The sequence below is a fragment of the Aquarana catesbeiana genome, linkage group LG02, assembly GCF_042186555.1.
Source record: "Aquarana catesbeiana isolate 2022-GZ linkage group LG02, ASM4218655v1, whole genome shotgun sequence".
In the NCBI taxonomy this organism is placed as follows: domain Eukaryota; kingdom Metazoa; phylum Chordata; class Amphibia; order Anura; family Ranidae; genus Aquarana; species Aquarana catesbeiana.
The window spans coordinates 172,153,898-172,181,089 of NC_133325.1; the positions used below are offsets into that span (position 1 = coordinate 172,153,898).

A 27,192-nucleotide genomic window follows, 5' to 3' on the forward strand; every position below is an offset into this window, starting at 1 on the left:
GATTAAGAAACCCTGCTTTAAAGTCCTTTTTGCTGTGATATTTGACAAGTCGTTGCTATATCTTTGGACAGGTCTGTGTTTTCTTGTTAGAGAATAGCCATTGTCATTCTCTGACGTTCTTGAAAGTGTCACTCTGGTATCCATCTGTCTAACCTTCAAATTGATGACACCCATCAATTTACAGTTCAAGTTCCGCACCTTTGTAAGAATACTTGTCTATTCATAATCCCATTCTGTCTTGTGAATATTTGAACCAAAGACCTCTCCTGTACAATATATATATTGTACAGGACGCCGTGGCTGGGTCCTGGAAGGACGCTATGTTTCCCCTCTGTTTGGACTGTGCTCCCTTTAAGGGAACAAAAAAGGGTTAACTCACCTGTCAGAGGAAGTGGGTTTAAAACAAGACAGGAAGTTAGAGAGGTTGTGGAGGAGTGTAGAGGAGAATGTGGATGGTGGATGGTGTTTTGTTGTGCAGCAACAAAAGTGAATAGCAGTGTCCTGCCTGGAAGTCTCCTGCCAGGGGAAGCTACCTGCAACAGAAACTAAGGATTGTTTAACTGCAATAGCAGTTCTGGACTTTGCAAGTCGGTGAGACTGAAACCTTTTTCTTTTGTTTTTGCTGCTGTAAAGCTATTTAAGTTCAATAAATCTCCTTTTGAGTGAAAAGCCTGTGTCCTGCGATCTAGCTGGTCCCCCAAACATTACAAGTGGTGGAGAATGCGGGCAGGACAGAGTAACAGGCATTTTTCTTGCTGTTTTTTTTTTTTGTGTATTGGACTTAAAACTGACATTTAAAGGGACAGTACAGTGGATTTATGTCCTGGGTTAAAGCCGCACAAACCCTGAAAGCTGAAGCAATGGAGGAGCTAATTAAACAGCTGTCCTTGGCTAATATACAAGCGCAGACTCGCCATGAGGAAGCTAATCAGCGCTTAACAACCCAGCTGGATGTACAGCAAGAAAACACTCGCCTGTTGGTGGCGCAGTTGGCAGCCCAGCAAGCGACCCAGCAAGAGGTTATGCAGGCTCAAGTGACTGCCTTAAAAGAAGTAGTGCAGCAGCTTTCTCAGGGCCGTGAGCAAGCGGCTGTTGCCCCTGGCAACCAGGTGACCGTGAGGGCAAGCCATTTTTTGCAGAAATTGTCCCTGAGTGATGATGTAGAGGCATTTCTTGCTACATTTGAGAGGACGGCAGAGAGAGAAGGGTGGCCCCAGGACCAGTGGGCCGGCCTAATTGCTCCTTTCCTAACCGAAGATCCTCAAAAAGCCTACTTCGACCTGCCACCAGATCATGCTAAAGACTATCAAACATTAAAGGCAGAAATACTGGCTCGTTTGGGGGTAACTACAGCTGTTCGGGCCCAACGAGTGCACCAATGGAAGTATCGTCCAGATCGTCCACCACGGTCTCAAATGCATGACCTGGTGCAACTGGTGAAAAAATGGCTGCAGCCCGAAATGTTGTCTGGCCTCCAAATCGTGGAGCGGGTCGTGCTGGACCGATACCTAAGGTCACTGCCAGACGACCTTCAACGGTGGGTCAGCCATGGAGACCCCAAAACAGTGAACCTCCTTGTCGAGATGGTGGAACGATACACAGTGGTGGAGGATCTGCTTGGCCCTACCAAGCGCCAAGGACCCAGTCTGCCACGGCATATTCGTTCGACTGCTGCCCTTTGAAAGGACGTTCCCCGGAGCCCTGGAACCAACACCCCGGAAGGTCAAGAGTCACTCCCGATACCTTCTCAGCGATCTGTTCCTATTCGGAGAGGAGGGGATGTACAATGTTGGCGATGTCACTCCTGGGGCCATACCCGGGCCCACTGCCCACTGCAAGAGGAGCCCATGGAATGCGGGGTTCTTCGGAGGGGGTCTTTTTATGCCCATAAAGCATGTACAACACATATCGATCTTGGAGAAGAGAAATTCGAGTGTGAAGTCCAAGTGAACCACCTCCCTGCCCGGGCTTTGCTGGACTCCGGAAGCATGGTAACCCTGGTCCATCCTAGAGTAATTGGGAAGATCGGTCCGGTAAGAAAAAACTTTACGGGTGGTGTGCATTCACGGGGACACTAGAGAGTACCCTCTCATCTCGGTGACCATCTCCACAGCATGTGGCACTGGTACTCAAGAGGTGGGGGTGGTAAAGAACTTGGTACATGATGTTATCATAGGACGAGACTGTCCATTATTTGCAAAACTGTGGGGACAAGGAGAACTACCTGAACGGTCCAGAGACTGGGGAGAAACTAGTCCCTCTGTTCCTGCGGTTGAGAGAAATAACCCTGAAATGCCGAATGTTCTTGAAAATGCTAATGATTTGGTTAATAGTGATGCAAGTAGTGCTGATGTTATTAAGGGTGTCAAAATGTGTGGTTCACAGACCTACCTGAACACTGAAGAGGGGGGGGGAACCTTCCCCACTTCAGGTAATGCTGGGGGAAGAGGATGAGGAAGTGGCTGTTACCCCTGCCCTGCCGGATTTGGGTGTTCCGCGGGGGGCATTTGGTACTGCCCAGATGCAGGACCCCACTTTGGCCCATGCACGGGAACAGGTGGTAGTAATAAATGGGGTTCCCCAAGAGCCAGGTGCGAATGAGCGGTGGCCACACTTTGCAATATGTAATGAATTGCTTTATCGGGTTACCAAAGTGAGAGAAAATGTGGTAGAGCAATTATTGGTACCCCAACAGTATAGACGCAAGGTCCTGGACCTGGCCCATGATGATGTTTTAGGGGGACACCTGGGAGTTGAAAAGACGGAGGCATGGATCACCGACCGGTTTTACTGGCCAGGTCTGAAAGCAGAGGTAAGGAGATACTGTACCTCTTGTCCCACCTGTCAGTTGACCGCTCCGGTGACCCACTTCCGGAATCCTTTGGTCCCTCTGCCCATAATTGAGGTCCCATTTGAAAGGATAGCCATGGATATAGTGGGTCCCTTGGTGAAGTCGGCTCGAGGTCACTCCTACATACTGGTGATTCTCGACTATGCCACCCGATATCCTGAGGCGCTACCCCTGCGGAATACCTCCTCTAAGGCTATTGCCCGGGAATTATTCCAGTTGTTTACACGGACTGGTTTTCCCAAGGAAATATTAACGGACCAGGGCACCCCGTTTATGTTGAGGGTTATGGCCGACGTGTGCAAGCTCTTCCGGATTAAACAGCTGCGCACATCGGTCTACCATCCCCAAATGGATGGGTTAGTAGAACGCTTTAATAAGACCCTTATGCTTAAGAGAGTTGTACAAAGGGATGGGAAAGACTGGGACTGTCTGTTACCAGCTCTCCTGTTTGCTATCCGGGAAGTGCCCCAGGCCTCCACTGGGTTTTCGCCCTTTGAGTTGGTATATGGGCGGAGACCTCGCGGACTACTGGATTTTGTTAAAGAGGAATGGGAAAGTGAAAATAGTCAGCATAAGAGTGTTCTTGAATATGTTTCCCAAATGCAGGAGAGGATCCGAACTGTGTTGCCACTAGTCAAGGAACATTTACAAAAAGCCCAGGAGGCTCAACGACGAGTCTATAATAGGGCTGCTAAAATAAGGAATTTCCAAGTGGGGGATCGAGTAGTGGTGTTGATTCCCACTGTGGAAAGTAAATTCTTAGCCAGGTGGCAAGGCCCCTTTGAAGTTGTAGAAAAAGTGGGAGAGGTGAATTATAAAGTCCACCAACCGGGTAAGAGGAAACCCTATCAAATATATCATGTAAACTTGTTAAAGCCCTGGACAGAGAGGGAACCAGTGACCTCCCTGGCTAGTGCAAGATTGGAGCCTCGGGTTGGGGTGGAGAGTGTCCAAGTAGCAAATACCCTGTCTAAAACCCAAAGTCAGCAGGCAAAGGAGTTCTTGCAGAGAAATAAAGAAAAATTTTCAGACTTGCCAGGGCTCACGAGTACCATAGAGCATGATATCATCACGGAACCAGGAGTCAAAGTTTTTGTCCGGCCCTACCGCATCCCAGAGGCCCAAAGGAAGGCTGTTTCAGAGGAAGTGAAGAAGATGTTAGACCTGGAGATTATTGAAGAATCGCCGAGTGAGTGGTCGAGCCCGATTGTGTTGGTACCGAAGCCCAATGGGACTCTGCGGTTCTGCAATGATTTCCGGAAACTTAATGAAGTGTCACGGTTTGATGCCTACCCCATGCCCCGGGTAGATGAGCTTATTGAGAGACTAGGTCCAGCCAGGTTTATCACTACGTTAGACCTTACCAAGGGATATTGGCAAATCCCGTTGACTAAGGCTGCTAGGGAGAAAACTGCTTTTTCTACCCCAGAGGGGAGTTTTCAGTACAAAAGGATGCCTTTTGGATTGCAAACTGCTCCAGCCACATTCCAGCGAGCAATGGATAGGATTTTACGACCTCACCGGAAGTATGCCTCAGTGTACTTGGACGACATAGTCATTTTTAGCAGAGACTGGGAATCACATTTGCCCAAAGTCCAGGCAGTGCTGGACTCTCTTTGGAAGGAGGGGTTTACAATAAACCCTGAAAAATGTGCTTTGGGAATGGAGGAGGTGAAATACCTGGGCTATATCGTGGGTAGAGGGGTGGTGAAACCTCAGGTCAGCAAGGTAGAGGCTATACAGAGTTGGCCCCGTCCCCTCACAAAAAAGCAGGTACGTGCATTCTTGGGCATGGTGGGATACTACAGGAGGTTTGTACCCAACTTTGCCACGTTGGCGGCTCCATTGACCGATCTGACTAAGGGTCGGAAATCGGTCATGGTGGAGTGGAATGCAGACGCTGAGAAGGCCTTTTTGGAGCTCAAGTCGGCACTGTGCCAACACCCTGTCCTGGTAGCACCCAATTTTTCAAAAGAGTTTGTGGTCCAAACTGATGCTTCCGATGTAGGATTGGGAGCAGTGTTGTCTCAGGTTGTTCATGGAGAGGAGCACCCGGTAGTCTTCCTCAGTAGGAAGTTAACACCAGCGGAGAAAAACTACGCTATAATTGAACGAGAGTGTCTGGCCATTAAGTGGGCTCTAGAGTCCCTCAGATATTACCTTTTGGGGAGGAAGTTTAGGCTGATTTCTGACCATGCCCCTTTAACATGGTTGAGACAGGGTAAAGGGAATAATGCCGGGGTTACTCGGTGGTTCCTGGCACTCCAGGAATTTAAATTTGTAGTGGAGCATAGGCCTGGGAGACTGCATCAAAATGCAGATGCCCTCTCCCGAGTCCATTGTTTGAGCTCCACTGCTGCCTCCACCTCCATGGCGTTGGGGCACAGGGGGGGGATATGTACAGGACGCCGTGGCTGGATCCTGGAAGGACGCTATGTTTCCCCTCTGTTTGGACTGTGCTCCCTTTAAGGGAACAAAAAAGGGTTAACTCACCTGTCAGAGGAAGTGGGTTTAAAACAAGACAGGAAGTTAGAGAGGTTGTGGAGGAGTGTAGAGGAGAATGTGGATGGTGGATGGTGTTTTGTTGTGCAGCAACAAAAGTGAATAGCAGTGTCCTGCCTGGAAGTCTCCTGCCAGGGGAAGCTACCTGCAACAGAAACTAAGGACTGTTTAACTGCAATAGCAGTTCTGGACTTTGCAAGTCGGTGAGACTGAAACCTTTTTCTTTTGTTTTTGCTGCTGTAAAGCTATTTAAGTTCAATAAATCTCCTTTTGAGTGAAAAGCCTGTGTCCTGCGATCTAGCTGGTCCCCCAAACATTACAATATATATATATATATATATATATATATATATATATATATATATATATATATATAAATAAGAAAGTATCCAAAAACCTGGCGAAATGACTGAAGCAAATAGATATATTTCACTACATGTAATGGGGCAGATTTACTATAAGTACTATAGACTGAGAACTTTGCAGTTGCTCTAGAGCTTAGTAAATGAGGGTGAGCTCTGCTGACGTCTATCATCCAATCATGTGCAAAAAAAAATGTATTTATTTTCCTTGCATGTGATTGAGTATTCTTTGTAAAGAAAAGCTTTACCTCATTTACTAAGCTCTGGAGCAACCTGTAAACTGCACAGTCTATTTGCCTTAAAGTAGAACTATAGGCACAAGTTTTTTTTTCATTTTGGAGGGTTATAACCCCTGACCGTCTGTGTCTCATTGGAAGATTTTCTACTTTTCTGGGGACATACCAATATTTGGGATATTCTTTTACCCTCCCTGTTCTGCCTCTCGTGCCCGTGATCGCTCATGGTCGGCGGTCATCGTGACCATCAGCCACGAGCATCGGCGCGCGCACCTGCTATCCCCCTTAAACTCCTTGGCGGTATGATTATTTCAGATTTTTGATGCTCAAAGCGGTACAATTCTTTTGCATGGAAATTTGGCGTTTTATATTGTAGGCCTGTAATTCTTAGGAATAACTCACTTCAATCTGTCCAAACAAGAGTCTAGTAGACATCCCGGGTATGATAAAGTTTGAAACACAAAATCATAAATTATAATATAATAAATAACTATAAATAATTATACCAAATAATAATATAATAATAATAAAAATTATTTAATAATGTAATCAAATCAAAAACACTGAAATTTGCTCAGTTGCAGAATTGTCGCTGTCATTACTTTCAGTGTTTGATGACGGATCTCCCCACAAATCCCTATCGCTAAATTCTGCAAGTGATTCTAATTTATTATCGCTGTTTTCTAGCTGGTCTAAAACCACTTTTGACGGACGGTTTTGGTTGCTATGGACAATCTCCAGTTTCCGAGCAGAAAGAACAGTTTTTATAATATAAAACTGCATGCAGGGCACTGGAGAAACCACTAGGGACAAAAGGGATGTGAAATAATGTCATACAGTAATGTAATCTGTAAGATTACAGTACACTGTATGTATTGTGTGTGTTTCACTTTTTGAATTTGGTGCCGTTCTCTGTCCCCGTGCGTCACAACGCTCGCAGGGAACGGTGCTCGGGTTCGTGATGAATCGAGCGGAGGACGAGCCGCTCAAACTGCGGGGAGACATCGCAGGATCCAGGGGACAAGGTAAATAAGTTATTCCTGGATTCTGCGAAGCGATCCCAAGTCTGGCTTGGGGTTACTGCTTTTGGTTCTGAAATTCCACCCGAAGCCAGTCCCGGGAATACCGCCAGGGAGGTTAAAGGAGCCGACGTATAGCTACGACGTGTCACAGGATTGTGCCGACCTGCCACAGTATAATGATGGCGGCTGGTCGGCAAGCGGTTAAAAAGTTTTTCCTTCAGTTATACTTTAAGTAAATCAACACCAATAATTTTCATATTTAGGTTTCTATGCATTACTGCTGAGAGGACTGATCCAAAAAGGCAGAGACTACTCAAAACTGGCTATTATTTTTTTTACATTCCTTAATATCTCATACCTGAACCACTACTTAATTACCGCATGCATTTAATTATTTATTTCCTTCTGTGAATTGACTTTAACCCCTTTTCATTCGGTATTTACTGACAGTTTTAAACGTTTTGCAGTAAATATCACAAAATGGTATAGTGAATTGACAATTTCAGGATCGCATGCGATATTTAGGGGAAATGTGTCTGGACACCTAAGTATCGCATGCAAGATGCTTTTGTGACTGGAGCCCATTGTATTTTGGCTAGGATGGACTCTAGGAAAACTTTAATGCAAACTCTGACTATGGCTGCTTCTGATTGGGGGTGCTAGAAGAAATTTTGGGGGTACTTTAGCACATCCAAGCACCCTCCTGGTGCTACCACTAAAGGCACCAGACCCAGTGTCAGCCAGTGTTTTCTTTTTGTTTATTTGTTTGGGGGGTTTGCAAACAACCACAAACCACCCCTCGCTGTCTGCCGGTCCACTGGGACTTACTCCATCTAGGCGACGGGCACATCGGGCAGTGGCGGGGATTGGGAAATGGTGGGCACATCGGGCAGCGGCAGAGATTGGGCAACGGCGGGCACATTGGGCAGTGGCGGGGATCGGGGCAGCGGCAGGGATCAGGGCATCGGCGAACATCAGGCTGTGGTGTGTATCGGCTCCTGTGTCTTCTACTTCTCCCCTCCTCCTAAGCGTCCAATAGGATCTCTGAGTGCTCCGTGAAAGTCGTTTGTTCATTTAAGACTATTGTCCAATAGGATCGCCTGTCCTTTCAGCCAATCAGGTGATGGGTATCAGACCTGCTTCCTGATTGGCTAGGAGGATCAGTGTTGCAACAGCGAATATTAATTTTCTGTTGTAACACCTGGGTGGGCTCATAGTGCAATGCTCTGCGACCCAAGCCCACCCTATTTTGAAGCCTATTAGAGCCTCTGGCACCCCCACTGCTGTAATTCATGCGCCCGGCATCCTGAAAGGGGCCAGACACATGAATTAAGGGGTAGCGGCATGTGGATCATAGAGCATTAATTAAGATGTGGCGGCGCCCCTAATGGACGGAGGGGGCGGTGCCCCTAATAGACGGGCCGCCACTGACCAGACCCAAAGGTCAAGTTCCCATTTTATCATTTGTTTGACTCATGCATCTTTCTACTGTGTGTTAGTTGCACAACTTGCCTGTCTGACCTTGACTCAACCTCACTTGCCCCAGCTATTTCTATGAACCCCAAATCAGATTCCCATTTGCCTTTCTATTCTAAAGCATAGTTGTGCATCTTCTGCTATAAACTCCCTAACCACTGACTACATTTTTTGGCACCATCTATGTCTGGTTGATTCAATTATCTACTTCACCAAGATCAACCGATGTTTAACTTTTTAAAATTGTATGGGCATCTTTAGTTTGAAGTCAGCCTGTTTGTACATCTTGTTAGTCTGCAACCTGAGGCCTGCCGCCTACATTCTCTGGATAATTGAGCATTCACACATTTCAGAGCTTACTTGAAAAGTACCTGCTAAGGGTGAAGAGCACTAAAGCAGTGGTCATAGGGTCTGAGCAAGTAGATCCTGTAGTTTTTCCCTTTTGAAAATCTAAGACTTTAAAATAGTTTTAGATATCTATTAATTTGCAATATGTATGCACAGGTGTAAATCCAGCTGCGTCCAGCGATTTGTGCCCATGCATGTGTTAAGGACAGTACGGTATATACCAACCTACAGCCATTTATTACAATGGGCAACTGTATGTTGCAGCTGTGTTTCCCAGGTGCAGCAATATGCCCACAATATACACTGTATGGCCTCATGCGTCTGTTTACATGAGGTCTCAAACTCTGTGGAGGCCCCTAAGCCAAGGCGATCCAACCATAAGTGGGAGCAGGTAGCTGTCAAAACCAGGCAACTGCCCCCCCCCCAAAAAAAAGTGTCAAATGTGAAAGAGGAGGGGGTGGGATGCAAATAAGCGGAACTTCCCCTTTTGGGTGAAGTTTCACTTTAGGTTCTCACTAGGTACATTACATTTATACAATATTTTCTGCATAGAGCTTTTAACATAAAGTTTTCATTTCTTTGAGTTGATTCTTTTTTTTCCTATCTTTTGTAAACAATTTAAGAAAGCTTCACTGTAATTTTCTTTCAAGATCAAATCAATGTTATTTTGATCCATTGTCACGGGGCCCTTAAATGGCATCTGGCCCATTAGGAAACCCAGCACTGGAAGTACCTGAACCAGGACCTTCATTGTAGAATCACCATGTAAAATTCTCATGAAAGCTGCAGATGTAAAAATATTGAAAATTACTTTATTAACATATTAAATTAGACATGTGAAATTATAGTGACTGGATTTATAAAATAGTTCAAGTGAAAAGAAGTAAAAAAAAAAAACAATGGTATAAAGTAAGACATCTTATGAAACAGAACAAACCAGAGCTGGAAAAGAATGGCAGCCAAGCTTAGACTTCCAGATGATTACTTAGCTAGGTACTCAACCTGCCCTAAATCACATTCTACCCTCCCCATTTGTTGTTATTATTTCCAGGGTGCGTTTGTGAGTGGTATTCCATGTGCAATTGGTCCATTTTAAATGAGGCAATCAGCAGCACGACACAGCCTGGCAGGGGACTCCAGCTTACTTAAGGTCAAGTGCTTGTGTATAGTATCCGATTGAGGGCAAAGCTCTCTGTCCCCTGGGATAAACACAGGCAAAGTAGACCTAGAGACAGCAACAAAAGCCATTATTCTGAGAAATAGAGAAACAAAACTCCTATTAGAGAGCCAAGGATGCAGGAGATTGACCCATCGAGTGCTGGAGAGACTGGAGATGGTAAAGCACGGCTAAGATTACAATACGATTTTGTGTCAGCTTTCATTTAAAAAGCCATTAATCTTGAAACAAGATCAGAAAAGATATATATCAAAATATAAAGCCCAAACTTCATGCACATAAAGCCCAATACAATGATTTTACTGCATAACTGCATTATTATACTAATTTTTAGTCCTTTTGTTCTAATGCCAGATTTGTTTACTGCAGGTACAAAATTTATTAAAGAGAACCTCCATTCAGGACATCCGAAATAAAATAAAGGCACCATTATAACCATTATAACTATTGTGAAATAGAAAAAAGTCATCTTTAGAGTTACATGCAGGCTTTTGTTTTATTGATTACCTCTTCATTTTTATCCTTAGTGTTCTTATCATGGTGGTCATTTTCATTAAAGTGGAAGTAAAGTCCACTTTTTAACTTGTGTCTACAAGTAAGTCTATAAAAGGGCTTATCTGTATGTATAGTGAATATCTGTTAAACTTGCACTGTTTAGGAGATATTCATACAGCATGCAGCCATGACGTCACCATCGCATTCACGCTGAAGAGACGGCATACCTAACCCATGCCATACCTTCAGAGCTGTGTGCCATTCATACAGCTGGAGACCATGAACTCGGGTGGAAGATGGGGTGAAGATAGGAGCACGGGGAACAATGACAGCGCTGCGCTGGAGGGCTCTTTGTCCAGGTAGGCCTGTCATAATGTGGTAGCATGCGAAGATTGGTGTTTTCAAATGCTTTTCATTTTTTTAAATGGTGCCGTTGACATCCAGGTAAACTGGAAGTGATAACAGGTCATCGCTTCCGGGTTACCATAGCCGAGAGCCAATCCAGGCTTTGCTGTCTCATTGCTTGTAAAAGCAATCCAGCAGCTAGTTAGCCACTAGGAATCACATTTACAAGAGAGCCAATCACCAGCTCTATAAAACAGTAATGGGATGATGCCTGCAGCTGCAGGCATCATCCCGGTAAAAATCCCCCGAAGTCCAGGAAAGTACGGGTAGGTCTCTGGTTTGGAAGTGGGTAATATAGTAATACTCAAGACTCTTAACTTACTGGGCACAATTCACTAAAGGTTATCGCATGTGTCATGGTGGTCACGTGGCCACTTAATGCATGCGATAATGAAAATGTAAATTCACTATTGCTTGTGTGCGGTTCTTAGAGCAAACACCAAAAACGCTTGTTAAAGCGGGGTTCCACCCAAATTTTGAACAATATCTATGTATTCTCTTCCTTGCCTAGATGCTGACATGCCGTTTAAAAAAATTTAAATCGCCGTAATTACCTTTTATTTTTCTATTCTTCTTTGCACTTCCTGGTTCTCCTCCCGTGGGAGTAGGCGTGTTTCTAGCCTCTCCCAGACTCCGCACAGTCTCCTGGGAGCTAGTCTCAGGCTTCCCAGGATGCCACTGAGCATGTGCAGGAAGGAGCGGTGAATGCTGGGAGCACAGCATTCACCGCATCCAGGAAATAAATGCTTGTGGGCTTCAAATGCCCACAATGAAGATGGAAACCGCCTGCAGTGAATAATATAAGTTATTCTTTCCAACCAAATCTGACACAGGCAGACATATTACACACAATATGTGAGTATGTAATGCTGAGCAGAAAAGTTTGTGAATGAACTCAAAAAAAAAAAAAACAATAGATAGGTGGACCCCCGCTTTAACCACTTGAGCCCCGGACCATTATGCTGCCTAAGAACCAGAGGTCTTTTTCCAATTTGGCACTGCGTCGCTTTAACTGCTAATTGCGCGGTCATGCAATGCTGTACCCAAACGAAATTTGCGTCCTTTTCTTCCCACAAATAGAGCTTTCTTTTGATGGTATTTGATCACCTCTGCAGTTTTTATTTTTTGCGCTATAAACGGAAAAAGACCGAAAATTTTGAAAAAAAATGATATTTTCTACTTTTTGTTATAAAAAAAATCCAATAAACTAAATTTTAGTCATACATTTAGGCCAAAATGTATTCGGCCACATGTCTTTGGTAAAAAAAATGTCAATAAGCATATATTTATTGGTTTGCGCAAAAGTTATAGCGTCTACAAACTAGGGTACATTTTCTGTAATTTACACAGCTTTTAGTTTATGACTGCCTATGTCATTTCTTGAGGTGCTAAAATGGCAGGGCAGTACAAACCCCCCCCCCAAATGACCCCATTTTGGAAAGTAGACACCCCAAGGAAATTGCTGAGAGGCATGTTGTCCCAAGTGATTGAATAATGACAAAAAAAAAAAATATTTACAAAAAGTTGTCACTAAATGATATATTGCTCACACAGGCCATGGGCCTATGTGGAATTGCACCCCAAAATACATTCAGCTGCTTCTCCTGAGTATGGGGATACCACATGTGTGGGACTTTTTGGGAGCTTAGCCGCGTACGGGGCCCCGAAAACCAAGCACCGCCTTCAGGATTTCTAAGGGTGTAAATTTTTGATTTCACTCTTCACTGCCTATCACAGTTTCGGAGGCCATGGAATGCCCAGGTGGCACAAAACCCCCCCAAATGACCCCATTTTGGAAAGTAGACACCCCAAGCTATTTGCTGAGAGGTATGGTGAGTATTTTGCAGCTCTCATTTGTTTTTGAAAATGAAGAAAGACAAGAAAAAACTTTTTTTTTTTTTCTTTTTTCATTTTTCAAAACTTTGTGACAAAAAGTGAGGTCTGCAAAATACTCACTATACCTCTCAGCAAATAGCTTTGGGTGTCTACTTTCCAAAACGGGCTCATTTGGGGGGTTTTGTGCCACCTGGGCTTTCCATGGCCTCCGAAACTGTGATAGGCAGTGAAGAGTGAAATCAAAAATTCACGCCCTTAGAAAGCCTGAAGGCGGTGCTTGGTTTTCGGGGTCCCGTACGCGGCTAGGCTCCCAAAAAGTCTCACACATGTGGTATCCCCGTACTCAGGAGAAGCAGCAGAATGTATTTTGGGGTGTAATTTCACATATTCCCATGGCATGTTTGAGCAATATATCATTTAGTGACAACTTTGTGCAAAAAAAAAAAAAAAAAATTTGTCTCTTTCCCGCAACTTGTGTCGCAATATAAAATATTCCATGGACTCGACATGCCTCTCAGCAAATAGCTTGGGGTGTCTACTTTCCAAAATGGGGTCATTTGGGGGGGTTTTGAACTGTCCTGGCATTTTATGCACAACATTTAGAAGCTTATGTCACACATCACCAACTCTTCTAACCACTTGAAGACAAAGCCCTTTCTGACACTCATTGTTTACATGAAAAAGTTATTTTTTTTGCAAAAAAATTACTTTGAACCCCCAAACATTATATATTTTTTTAAAGCAAATGCCCTACAGATTAAAATGGTGGGTGTTTCATTTTTTTTTTCACACAGTATTTGCGCAGCGATTTTTCAAACGCATTTTTTGGGGAAAAAACACACTTTTTTAAATTTTAATGCACTAAAACACACTATATTGCCCAAATGTTTGATGAAATAAAAAAGATGATCTTAGGCCGAGTACATGGATACCAAACATGACATGCTTTAAAATTGCACACAAACGTGCAGTGGCAACAAAATAAATACATTATTAAAAGCCTTTAAAAGCCTTTACAGGTTACCACTTTAGATTTACAGAGGAGGTCTACTGCAAAAATTACTGCCCTCGATCTGACCTTCGCGGCGATACCTCACATGCATGGTGCAATTGCTGTTTACGTTTGACGACAGACCGTCGCTTGCGTTCATCTTAGCGCGAGAGCAGGGGGCGACAGGGGTGCTTTTTTTTTTTTTTTTTTTTTTTTTTTTCTTTATTATTTTTTTGCTTTTTTATCTTATTTTTAAACTGTTCCTTTCATTTTTTTTTTTTTTAATCATTTTTATTGTTATCTCGGGGAATGTAAATATCCCCTATGATAGCAATAGGTAGTGACAGGTACTCTTTTTTGAAAAAATTGGGGTCTATTAGACCCTAGATCTCTCCTCTGCCCTCAAAGCATCTGATGACACCAAGATCGGTGTGATAAAATGCTTCCCCAATTTTCCAATGGCGCTATTTACATCCGGCGAAATCTAAGTCATAAAATGCTCGTATCTTCCGGTTTCTTAGGCCATAGAGATGTTTGGAGCCACTCTGGTCTCTGATCAGCTCTATGGTCAGATGGCTGAATCACCGGCTGCATTCTCAGGTTCCCTGTTGAGACAGGAGAGCCAGAGAAAAATACGGAAGACGGTGGGGGGGGGGGCATTCACTCCCACTGCTTGTAAAAGCAGTCTAGAGGCTAATTAGCCACTAGGATTGCTTTTACATGAAAGCCGACCGCTGGCTGAAAAGAATGATACCAAGATGATACCTAAACCTGCAGGCATCATTCTGGTATAACCATTCAAAGTCGTGAATGGCGTACCTGAAGACAAAAAAATGGTTAACAGTAAAGCACAGTAAACGGTAAAGTATAAAAAATTGCATACCTGAAAAGCAAACATGATAAAACATAATAACAATAAAACATTGCAGAATAGAATACGATAAAAAAGAGCAGAACAAGAGAGAGAGAATAGAGAGAGAGAGAGAACAATAAAACGACAACTATTTTTTTTTATTTTATATATTTTTTTTTTTTTTTTACACTTTTTTTGTAACTAACTTTTATAACGGTAACCGGTTCCAGGTTCGGGTCTCTCAAAATGCGATGGCATCTTGGGAGACCCTGTGAAAGTGTGCCTAGTCTGTGCAATGCTGTACCCTACGCTAATACTCAACTAATGAATGGTAGCGTTCAAAACATTCACCAATGCAATGTCAGGACAGGAGGGACAATAGCGGGTGTCACGCCTATATTCGCGCTTGCTGCAGACACGACATCTTTTTTGGGGGTTCGTTGGGTAGGGGTACTCGGGAGGACATAAAGAAAATGCCTCTCATGCAGCCGACTGCATTTGGTTGGGGATGTGAATGGGGGAAGTACGGGCGCTGCAGAAGCGGTGGGTTCCCAATTAGGATTGGCGAATGCAGCAGGAAGGGCACTATGGGCACGACGGGCCTGTGTTTGTCTTCTTGGTGGCAGCGGGACACTACTTGTGCTTGCCACCTCACCAGCTTGAACTGCACTTATGGGACTCGCCACGTCACCAAGTGTTACTGCAGTGCTGGTTTGACTACGACCGGGGTGTACTAGGCCGCTGGCGCTTGCCAGTTCAATAAAAAGCTACCAAAAAAACTGTTAGCGATCGCAGGGATCAGGCCTGACTCTGCGAATGCTGCAGTTATGCGTTTAGTGTTTTGTAAGTGTCAGTGATCGATCGATACTGCACTTGGGTGGGCTGGGCCGGGCGGAGGGGCTAAATGCAGGTGCTAGCAGGTATCTGGGCTGATCCCGCTAACACTGCGTTTTTGGGAACCCTAAACTGCTGGGGACGCCAGTATAGATCTGATCGGATCAGATATTGATCCGTTCAGATACTATACCACTAAGGGAGGTGTACGGTGCGTGCATGGGTGTTAGCGGTACTGGCGCTAATCTGATGCTGCTTGGGGCTGGTGCTTGCCAGTTCACCAAAATACTACCAAAAAAACTGTTAGCGATCGCAGGGATCAGGCCTGACTCTGCGAACACTGCAGTTATGCATTTAGTGTTTTGTAAGTGTCAGTGATCGATCGATACTGCACTTGGGTGGGCTGGGCTGGGCCGGGCGGAGGGGCAAAACGCAGGTGCTAGCAGGTATCTGAGCTGATCCCGCTAACACTGTGTTTTTGGGAACCCTAAACTGCTGGGGACGCTAGTATAGATCTGATCGGATCAGATATTGATCCGATCAGATACTATACCACTAAGGGAGGTGTATGCTGCGTGCGTGGGTGTTAGCGGTACTGGCGCTAATCTGACGCTGCCTGGGGCGACGCATATCACCGCCGGGCGATCAGGGGGCTAAACCTTTATTCGGTAATAAACGGCGGGTGCCCTGACACTATAAAAAATAAACAAACTAACCAGTGTCACCCGTAACAGTTATACGGTGATCAGTGGTGAAAGGGTTAACTAGGGGGCCATCAAGGGGTTAAAACATTTATTCGGTAGTATATGGGGGTCCCTGTCGCTATAAAACGCTGACGGCGAACCTAAATATTTACGTCCCTAACTAGCGTCACCAGCGACACTAATACAGCGATCAGAAAAATGATCGCTTAGCGACACTGGTGACAGGGGGTGATCAAGGGGTTAAAACTTTATTAGGGGGGGTTAGGGGGGTATCCTAGACCTACAGGGGGGTAATACTAACTGTCCCAACACTGTAACTGTCACAAACTGACACCAATGCAGTAATCAGAAAAAAAAAAAAAAAAACTGCTGGTGTCAATTTGTGACGGGGGGGGGGTGATTGGGGGGGGATCGGGGGGCGATCGGGGGGGCGATCGGGGGGGGGATCGGGGTGTTTTTTGTGCCTGGCATGTTCTACTGTGTGTGTGTAGTGTTGTGCACTCACATACCTGTCTTCTCTCCACGGGCCGGAACGGAAATTACCGAGCCGAGGAGAGATGACATAATTTCCTTTGCTGCTGTTTAGCATACAGCAGCAAAGGAATGATGTGATTGGCCGGCGGCGATCGCGAGGGAGGGGCCACGAACGGATGGCCTCCCCCTCATCTCCGATCGCCGTGGGACAAAAGACGACCGCCTCGGGCACCGGGGGGGTCCGATCGGACCCCCCACCCGCGGAAGGCAAGTCACGTATATGTACGTGATTTTGCCTGTCCGTGCCACCTTGCCGACGTAAATCGGCGTGAGGCGGTCATCAAGTGATTAACCACTTCAGCCTCTGAAGGATTTACCCCCTTCCTGACCAGGCCATTTTTTGCGATACGGTACTGCGTCGCTTTAACTGACAATTGCGCGGTCGTATGACAAAAGTCAGTTTTTTCCCACAAATAGAGCTTTCTTTTGGTGGTATTTGATCACCTCTGCGGGTTTTATTTTTTGCACTATAAACAAAAAAAATGACAGTTTAAAAAAAAAAAAAAAAAAAAAACACAATAATTTTTTTTTACTTTTTGCTATAATAAATATCCCCCCCCCCAAAAAATGTCCTCAGTTTAGGCTGATATGTAATCTTCTACATATTTTTGGTAAAAAAAGAAAATCGCGATAAGCGTATATTGATTGGTTTGCGCAAAAGTTATAGCGTCTACAAGAAAGGGGATAGATTTATGGCATTTTTGTTATTTATTTTTTTACTAGTAATGGTGGTAATCTGTGTTTTTTATTGGGACTGTGACATTGCGGTGGACAGATCGGACACTTTTTTGGGACCACTGACATTTATACAGCGATCAGAGCTAAAAATAGCCACTGATTACTGTATAAATGTCACTGGCAGGGAAGGGGTTAACACTAGGGGGCAATCAAGGGGTTAACTGTGTTCCCTCAGTGTGTTCTTACTGTGGGGGGGGTGGAACTGCCTGGAGGAGGAGACTGATCGGTATTTCTATATACTAGGAACACATGATCTTTCTCCTCTCCCCTGTCAGAACGTGGATTTGTGTGCTTACACACACAGATCCTCATTCTGGCTCTGTCAGGAGCGATCATGTGTGCCCGGTGGACATCGCATCCGCCTTAAAGCGGCCGCCGTATAGCTATGGTGATTCACACAGGGGAGCCATTCTGCCACTAAACGACGGCGGGCAGTCGGCAATCGGTTAAATACCACATAAAAAGGCATTAAAGTCAATTCACAAAAGTAAATACATAAATGCATGTGGTTATTAAGTATTGGTCAAAGCTTACGATAACGATGCGGTAAATATGGCAATGGCCAAACCCCCCAGTGATTGATTTAAAAAAATAGGCAGGAAAGTGCTAGAGCAGGTGTCAGTTATATTTCAGTCAGGAGTTGTTTCTGGAGCCTGACAGACCGCATATCAAATAGGATGGAGCCCTTTGAATCTATTGCTTTTAAAGAAAAGAACCTTTAGCCTGGGTTCACACCTATGCGAATTAGATGCGGCTTACAACGCATCCAATTCGCAGGACATTTTAAAATATATTCATATGAATGCATCTGGTTCACATATGTGTGTTGCATTCGCACTGCGCATTGCACAAAAAATGTGTGTGATTTCTGGGCATTGCGTTGCGAATTACAAGCCCAGTATCTTCTATGGGAACGCATCTGATTCGCAGATGCATTGCGTTCTGAACATGGATTTTCTCCTTCTCCTCACTACACCTCCCCCCTCTCCCCCCTTCTCCCTCCCCCTCTCCCTGCTCACTGATCCTGAGCTAAAACGCAGATGAACCTTTGAACAGGATATTTTTATCTCCCCAGTGAAACCTGAGTTTCAATTCGCACCGCACATGTGTGAACCCAGGCTCAAGGGGTGAACACTGCTGGATCAATACTCCGATGCTGATACCCTGCAGAAGTTCAGGTTATCTAAGCCAGTGGTTCCCAGCCTCAGTCCTTAAGTACCCCCAACGGGCCATGTTTTGGGAACTTCCCTTAGATAAAATAGCTCTTATCAATACAATGTCAATGTGATATTGATTTAAAGCAGCTGTGCAAAGTAAAGGAAAACCTGAAAACATGGCCCGTACTTGAGGACCGAGGTTAAGAAACACTGATCTAAGCCTCATTTCATGGAGCTCTATACCCAACTGATAGAGTACCTTGAGCCCTCAACACAGAGAAGCCATGCCATATCAGCCATGACTAAGTTGCTGACTGCCTTACACTTTTTTGGAAACGTTTTTAAGGAGAGTTTCTCCATGAATTACAGTTTTTTTTTGGAACATTATGCGTTATTTTACTGCATACTCGGATGCGGTAACAGATCGCTTAGTGAATTGTGCCCATTGTGTTTAAGTTTCTCTTTGGATGAAAGACTTTCCCATTTTCCAGTAAACACATGCCTGCAGACTTCTTCCCAGGTCTCTTTTTTGCGGAATACTGTAGCTGGGTCCAGAGGGATCATATGGCTCTGGATGCTGCTCCCCTTCATGGATAAGTGCAGTCACATTCATTGCAATCATGTTGTCCTAAAAACTTTCATACAGGAAATGGCTGATGCAACTTCTCTATCATCTGCCCTGTCATTTCCCAGTTTCCTTCAGAGACTGTTCCTAATGCCTTGCCAAAGCGTGACAAATGCTTGCAAAATGCCAGGGGCACATTTACGGTGAACCTCTAGTGACTTGAATTGAGAAGCTTGACAAGCGTTGCAAGTTGCCAACGCCTGCCAAACCTTGCAGACCATATCAGAAGCAATACAATGCGACATAAATGTGCTGCTAATTTAAAATAATTTAATTCATTTTGTGTACTACATGGTTAGCTGTTAATATAAATTACAGCTATTGGCTCTGCAATGTTGGGACAACTTCAATAACATTGTGCAAACTCATGTTCTTTACTCCCATGTGAACAAGGTCTAAATGTACACTACAAAGTTTGCTGATAATGTAAAGTACATGCTTTGACTTTGCAAAGCATTCAGGGGAAATGTCTGTTTTTTATACCTGTGTGAATGAGAGGCCTAAAAGAAAGTAGGTTGGCAATATAAACCAAAATAGAAGTGATAATGTTGTCATAGGTGGAGTCTGGAAGGCCGATTCAGCCCTTGGCTTCTCAGTCTTGGATTTTCCAAAAGCATGAACTCCCTGTCATAATGCTGACTCTTTTCCTGTCCACTTGGACTATGTGGGCATTTCATTCACCTTTATGGGTTCCAGTACCTTCTGATACCTTCTCCTTACCATAAAATAAATGAAGGCTGGGAGAGTGGGGACCTCTCATAATGGGCAGAGCCGGTGTGCAGACTCAGAAAGATCTTCCCACTAGAGTCCTGGAGACATACCGCATATTGAACTGCCAGGTGGATCAACTCTTTGGCATCTACCAAAAACTGAAATATCTATGAACAGGCCCTGAAGAAGAATAGTATATCCCAGAAAAAAAAAAATTAAAACTAAACTAACAACTCTTTGTAAAGATGTAACTAACAAGCCATTCGTCTGACATACTTATCTAATACCTTTGGATGCCCACTGGGCTGTGTGAGTTAATCTTCATTGCAGATAAGCCCAAACATTGTTCTCAGATTCTGCTATAATGCTGCTGTTTTTTTTTTACCAACATATATTTCAGTATTCATGTCAGCTATCCTCAGTGCAGGCAGAACCTTTCTGGCCTAGAACAGTATCAAGAGAGTGCAGCCAGTAGATCACTAAAACAAGACTTATTATTGGTCAGGACAATACCTGTATGGGGTTTGCAGTGTTCTCCCAGCGCTTGAGTGGGTTTCCTCTGGATAGTCCGGTTTTCTCCCACACTCCAAAGACATGCTGGTACTGTAGGTTAAACAATAAAACAAATTTCTATCAGCGCAAATATTAATAATCTTAATCACTATGTAGTGATATGAATAATAGGTGATATAACAAAATCCCACGAAAAAAAAAAACGAAAAAATTAAAAATACCCCCCCCCCCCCCCTACCTGGCTGCTGCACACACAGAAAATGTGCAAATGATAATAACCTTAATCACTATGTAGTGATATGAGTAGTAGGTGATATGACAAAATCCCACCACAAACCAAAAATTTAAAAATACCCCACCCCCTACCTGGCTGCTGCACACATAGAAAATGCATTCACTTCACATATAGAATATTCATAACAAAACAGTGTTGCGCTTCCTAAATAACTACCAATAAATCCTTAAAGAGAATAGATGATTAACTTGCAATAAGGTAAGATACTGAGTGCGCAATCAAATATTCATGTCCCCTGACTGGGTATGGTGAACAATACGCAATAATGAAATATACATGTTCCCTATATGGGAATAGTGAAAAATAAACAATAAAGAAAAAGTCCACACACTCAAAAAAAAAAAAAAAAGAATTGAATAAAAATAAGAGTCCAAATGCACAAAAATAATCCTCAGAGTCTTCTGCACAAAAACGGACAACACACCACCAGTGCATAAATGTTAAAAATGCAAGTGCTCTCCTCCACCTCAACATCCTAGCCGCTCACCTCACGTTCTGACCCCTGTTTTACCAGATGGTCAGCAAAAGCAGGTTCCCTCTCAGGGAGATTAACGAATTACCTGGTAATGGAACTCCTATTCCTTCCGTGCTGCCTCCGGCTGATTAGATGGATACCAATCAGTACAAATTCCCTCAATGGGGTCCGGTGCACATGGGAATAGAAAAGGCAAAATCTAGTGCTCTCTGTGTATCAAAATGGTTTATTTCCTCATAAAAACATTAAACGTTACTCACAAACGCAGCACTTAAGCAGTGCGGGCTCAGGATGCATAGAAACGACAAGATGCTCGAGGGATGACGTTGCCACTGCGACTTTATCCCCCTATACGCGTTACGTCAAATGGGCTACTACACCACCATGACTTACTTTATATCAACTGTGCATTTGGACTCATATTTTTATTCATTTTTTTTTTTTTTTGAGTGTGTGGACTTTATCTTTATTGTTTATTTTTTATCACTCCCATATAGGGAACACGTATATTTCATTATTGTGTATTGTTCACTATTCCCAGTCAGGGAACACGAATATTTGATTGTGCACTCGGTATCTTGCCTTATTGCAAGTTAATCATCTATTCTCTTTAAGGATTTATTGGTAGTTATTTAGGAAGCGCAACACTGTTTTGTTATGTATATGCTGGTAGGTTAATTGGCTTTTGTTCAAATTGGCCCCAGTATGTGTGTTTATGTATGTATGTATGCATATGAGATAGGGACCTTTGTAAGCTCCATGATTGGGACTGATGTGAATGCACATTATGTAAAGCACTGCTTGTTGGTGCTATTAAAATACCTGTTATAATAATAATAATAATAATAATAATAACAAATTGGTTAATCTTTTCAAATTGTTGTACCACTGAGCATGAGGGACAGGGAGACAGGGACACTTTATTATACTGTGTAACCTAAAAACTGATCTACAATTATCTGTTAGAAAAAGAAATTGCAATTACAAATGATGCTGTTATTTTTTTTTTCATGGCATTTACTTGAGTGGTATCTATATAGATACCCTAAATAGTTAAAATAAAAACGTAATTATAAAAGTTTTTTTCCTAAAAATAGATAAAAGCAGAACAATGGTCAGCATGACAGGAGAGCTTATGAGTACTTGTATTATCACCTATGGTTCTGCAAGATTGTTATTCATAGCTGTGACATCATAGCCCTGACTAATACAATTACTATTGGTTACACAGCTGGAAGGAAATTAATATTAGTTCTCCCACTGACAAGTGGAATCGCTTAGAACAAGGCCTTAATTTTAGAGGGATACATTGACTTAACGCGGCTTCCAGTGCATGTCTTTCTATCTTAAGTGCCTTTCCTTTTCAAAAATGTTTAAAAGAAAAATACATAAAAATCTAAATTCTAATGTTATACAATTTTTAACAGATTGTTGGTCCTCTATTCTGTATGTAAAAAAAAAAAAAATAAAGAACAGCATAATGTGTTCTTCACATTAGAAAGTATTATTTTACAAAAAAAGAGTAGTTCATCCTTGGAATAGACTTCCAGTAGAGGTAGTGAGTCATTTAACAGTACGTGGAATTAAAATTGCTTGGAGCAAACAGATCTATACTCAGACAAAGAAGAAAAAAAAGTTGGGGCATGCTTGTTTGAACACTTGGTCTTTTTTCTGCTGTTATTCTTCTGTGATATATCATGCAATAGGAGACATGGTTAGCTTTAAAGTGATAGTAAAGGCTATATCTACAACAAAATGGCAGCTGTCTGCACATAGACACCTACTGCCTGTTGCAGGAGTGTAAATAGAATGGGTAAAGGATGGCTTCAACTCTTGTTCTTCCCCTTTAGAAAATTCCTGAGACACATTTTCGCCCTTTTTCGGGGCCTAATCATAGAGGCCTCTACAATTAAGACTAGAGAAGGGTGAAACAAGTCTGAAGGGTTTTCTACAGGTGGAGAACAGGAGATGAAGCCATCCTTTACCTATTCTATGCACACTCATGCAACAGGGTGGCTGTTTGCAAACAACTGCAATTTAGTTTTAGTTGAAGTCTACTGAAGCCTGACAAGCCAATCCTGTCTGTCATGCACCAGTCTTTCCACATGCTAATCTGACCAATATACTGGGGTTGGACAAGATTATGTAAACAAGTACAGTAAAAGAACAAAATTGTTACCTAATAATGGCGTCGAACCACCTTTGGCATCCAAGAGGGCCTGAATTCTCATGGGAATTGACAAATAAGTTTTGGATGGTGGATAAGAGAGACTGATACCACTCTTCATGCAAAAATCTGGGTCACAATCCTTCGGTAAAATGTCCTTTTATCTCTTTTAGTCAGTTGACCATGTCGACCGCGCTTATGCTTAGCACACAGTTTTCCTAGAAACTGTATATGGTGTCATAACCTTTGATATTGTACCTTGCAACACCATAAATAAATTGGCAACTTCAGTCAGAGGTACCAGTTAAACGGGTATCAACAATTTGCCCTCTTTGAAACGCAGCAAGCTCTGACATGACTCCGTATTACTTGCAGCGCACACAGCGAATGATGAAAGTAGGCTTTGCACCTGTTAGCTAGGCAAAAGAATGTTACATTACTTCTGCTTTAAACGTGAAACATTATCACTTCCACACCTGCAAATCATGTAATGCTTCCATATTTTTGTCCAACCCCTGTAAGCTTGAAGGGCATTCAAGCCATGCTATTTTCAGCATAAAGGCTATATCTGACTGTATACTTAAATTTTTTTCATCTTGTTTGGTCACATGATTCAGCTGCTCCAGCTCCCCTGTGTAAGGCAGCGCTTGACAATGGCTTTGAATTCACATAGCCGTGGTTTCACCTATAGGCTCCCATGACCTAGCCATTGTCAGAGCTCCCTCCTCTCCCCTGCAGCAGACACAGGGGAGTTGGAGCCACAGGGTCAGGTGACATTAAAAATAGGTAAGTACACATGGAACAGCATTTCTGTATTGACAGCCCTGTAATGCTGCAGGCATATTTTAAAATGCTTAAAGAGGTTGTAAACCCCACTTGGTCATTTTTAACTACAGGTAAGCCTATAATAACGGCTACCTATAGGTAAAATGAATATCTCCTAAACGTGCACCGTTTAGGAGTTATTCACCCTGCATGCAGCGAGTGACATCACTGGCGCAAGCACTGTAAAGGTCAGGCATACCTTGCCGCTCCTACGTGCATGTGGGGAAGTGACGTCATTGCGGCTCCAGCCAATCACATAGCCGGAGCTCGCGAACCCGTAAAAAAACAGGGCGAACATGTCAACCCTCTCAGCGGTGACTTTCATAATGTATTACTAAGCGATGCATACAAGCACATTTCGCTATTGCCTTGCAGGTTTTTTTTTAACATCCGCGGTTTACTACCGCTTTAAAATGATGTACTTAAGATTGCATTGGACATGTACAGTGATTCTTATTTATGTTAAATTACCATAATTTTAGGCATTTCTGTTTAGAGGACATCTATACTTTTAGTAAAGCTGTCCGTTAAATGTTACCACATGAGTGGCAGCCACCTACCCTAATACTTACCTTTTACCCCGCAACTGAGTTCTAAATTATGTGGCACTGCACAGCTTTTGCAGTAAAAAAAAAATCCCAACAGCTTTCAGCTCCTACTGTCTATATGCACCCCTCGGTCCATTAATTCCTATAGTTGGTCTGCACTGGTTTGAATGGGTGCAGGTTGCATGAGCAGTAAGGGCTGGACACGACCAGGACTATTTCTGCAAAGGATGTGTGGCACCAGGTAAGGCCACTTGGTGAAGAACTCAGAACTTTTAATTAAAAGTAACAATGCCCTTTAAATTTCAATTTAGATTGACAGTGGGAGTGATTGCACTGGTGGCTGGAACGTGAAAGAAGGGGCAGAGTAAGGATGATTGACACAAAATCTCCTCTGCCGTTTGTTTTTCCTGCATCCTACTGTCTTATTAAATGCAATGACATTAGGTAAGGTATTTAGACAGCACAATAAAGATAAACAGGAGAAATCACCAGCCACACTCCATACAATAGAATTTTGTTATAGTTGGCTGGAATGACTGAAACAGATGGTACCATTCCATAAATGCAAGACAAGAGATGTCATCTGTACATAAGAAATTGCTCAGCAGGCTTTTAATTTAGTCATAATGACAGACATGAAGAGTTTTGAGGGCCACACGGAGCCCGCTTTATTAGGCAATAGTCGACTGATAAAAGGGACGCTTTGTGGCCATAAATTGTTGCATATCTTTCATTGTGACTACACAATAAGCTCTCGCTGAGCAATTTCTGATGTACAGATGGCATTTCTTGTCCAGAACAACAGAGGTCACACAAAGTTTAAACACGTGCCAGGAGGCAGAGTTGAGAGCCCTTCAAAAAAAATAGTTATAGTCTGGGAAAATGAGAATTTAGTTTCAGGGTAACTATCGATGACAAATCATGTGGAGAGCTACACAAATTTCACTTGTTTTTGGCTTTGGGAGATCCATGCTGGAAACAAACAAAACAATAGTTTTCACAGCAAAGTTATATTAATGTCAGATACTTTGTTATCAGTGCATTAAAATCAAGTACATATCTATCCCTATTACAGCTATCAGTTTAATTGATCTCTTGATAAAGTCAAAGATTCCTGGTGAATCAAGATGGTCATCCTCATAAAACAGGCTTTTCTCACCTTGAATAGGTGCTTGATAATGTTTTAAACTGGCATAAAATAAATTATATTTGTTGTTGCCAATATTAACATATTGCCTAATATTATACTTTCTATTTTTTTTACAGCTGGTGCCAATGCTTGGTTTCACAGGACTGGGAGTTATTAATGTTACTATCTACTTGGTGAAGAACACTCTGTTCAACCGAGAATTAAGGTATAAACCACACTAAACTAAAATACAGTATATACCTAAGATATAGCAGTAGAAATATTAGATATTTGAAGTGTCAGATAGCAGTGATGTTGCAAGACAGCCAAGAATGGTCACCTGTTGAAAGTGTAAGCATTTGTTCCCTTCTGTATCAGGGTGCAGTGTCTACATTTTTTAAAATTAAAATTGTACTGAGTAGAGATACTTTTTAAAATGATTGTGAGGGATTTTTTTTTTTTTCTTCTAAATAACAAACATGTTATACTTACCTGATCTACACAATGGTTTTGCGCAGAGCAGCCCTGATCCTCCTCTTCTGTGGTCCTCTGCCATTGCTCCTGGCTCCTCCTGCCTTCTGAGTGCCCCAATAGAAAGGCCCTTGCTATAAGTGCTCTCACACGCCTCGGTCCTGAGTCACACTGTGTGCGTCTATTGACAAACACAGTGCTGCTTGGCCCCACACCTTCTACTACCTCATCACTGGATTTGATTGACAGCAGCAGTGATCTCTATTATGCTAACAACTAATGACTGAGTGATAGGGGGGCCAGACTGTGGGCATTTTGAGTAGAAAAGGTGCCGACGTTAGGGGGAATGAACAATGCCCCATTATTAGTGTCAGTGAGAGGAATAGCACCCATTGTTGGTGTCATTGGGAGGAATTATGCCCCATCTTTGGTGTCATTGGGAGGAATTCTACCCCTTTCATTGGTGTCAGTGGTGGGGGGGAGATTTTCCCCCATTGCTGGTGTAGCACCCTCCTAGATAAGTGCTAAAGTGAGTGTATATAGTTTTTGGTTTCTCTGCTTAACAGAGAGACAGCTAGGCAAATTTATGCGCTGTCTGCTTATCAGAGAGCTGTGATTGATTAGCAGAGTCTGCTCAGTGCTCTGGTGCTGCTCGTGCTGTCTTGATTGGTTCCACACTGGTCTACAGTGAGGGGAAAAAGTATTTGATCCCCTGCTGATTTTGCACGTTTGCCGACTGACAAAGAAATGATCAGTCTATAATTTTAATGGTAGGTTTATTTTAACAGTGAGAGACAGAATAACAACAAAAATATCCAGAAAAACGCATTTCAAAAAGGTTATAGAATAATTTGCATTTTAATGAGTGAAATAAGTATTTGACCCCTTCGCAAAACATGACTTAGTACTTGG

General features: G+C 43.1%; 1 long non-coding RNA gene across 2 annotated transcripts in view; it reads left to right on the plus strand.

Annotated features, from left to right (window-relative positions):
• The window catches only part of LOC141127413 (uncharacterized), a 54,863-nt gene that overhangs the window by 15,869 nt on the left and 11,802 nt on the right, over positions 1-27,192 (plus strand). For both annotated transcript variants that reach the window (XR_012241552.1, XR_012241553.1), the window contains exon 2: positions 25,947-26,035. This is a non-coding gene — a long non-coding RNA (uncharacterized lncRNA). The remainder of the gene's footprint in view (positions 1-25,946; positions 26,036-27,192) is intronic.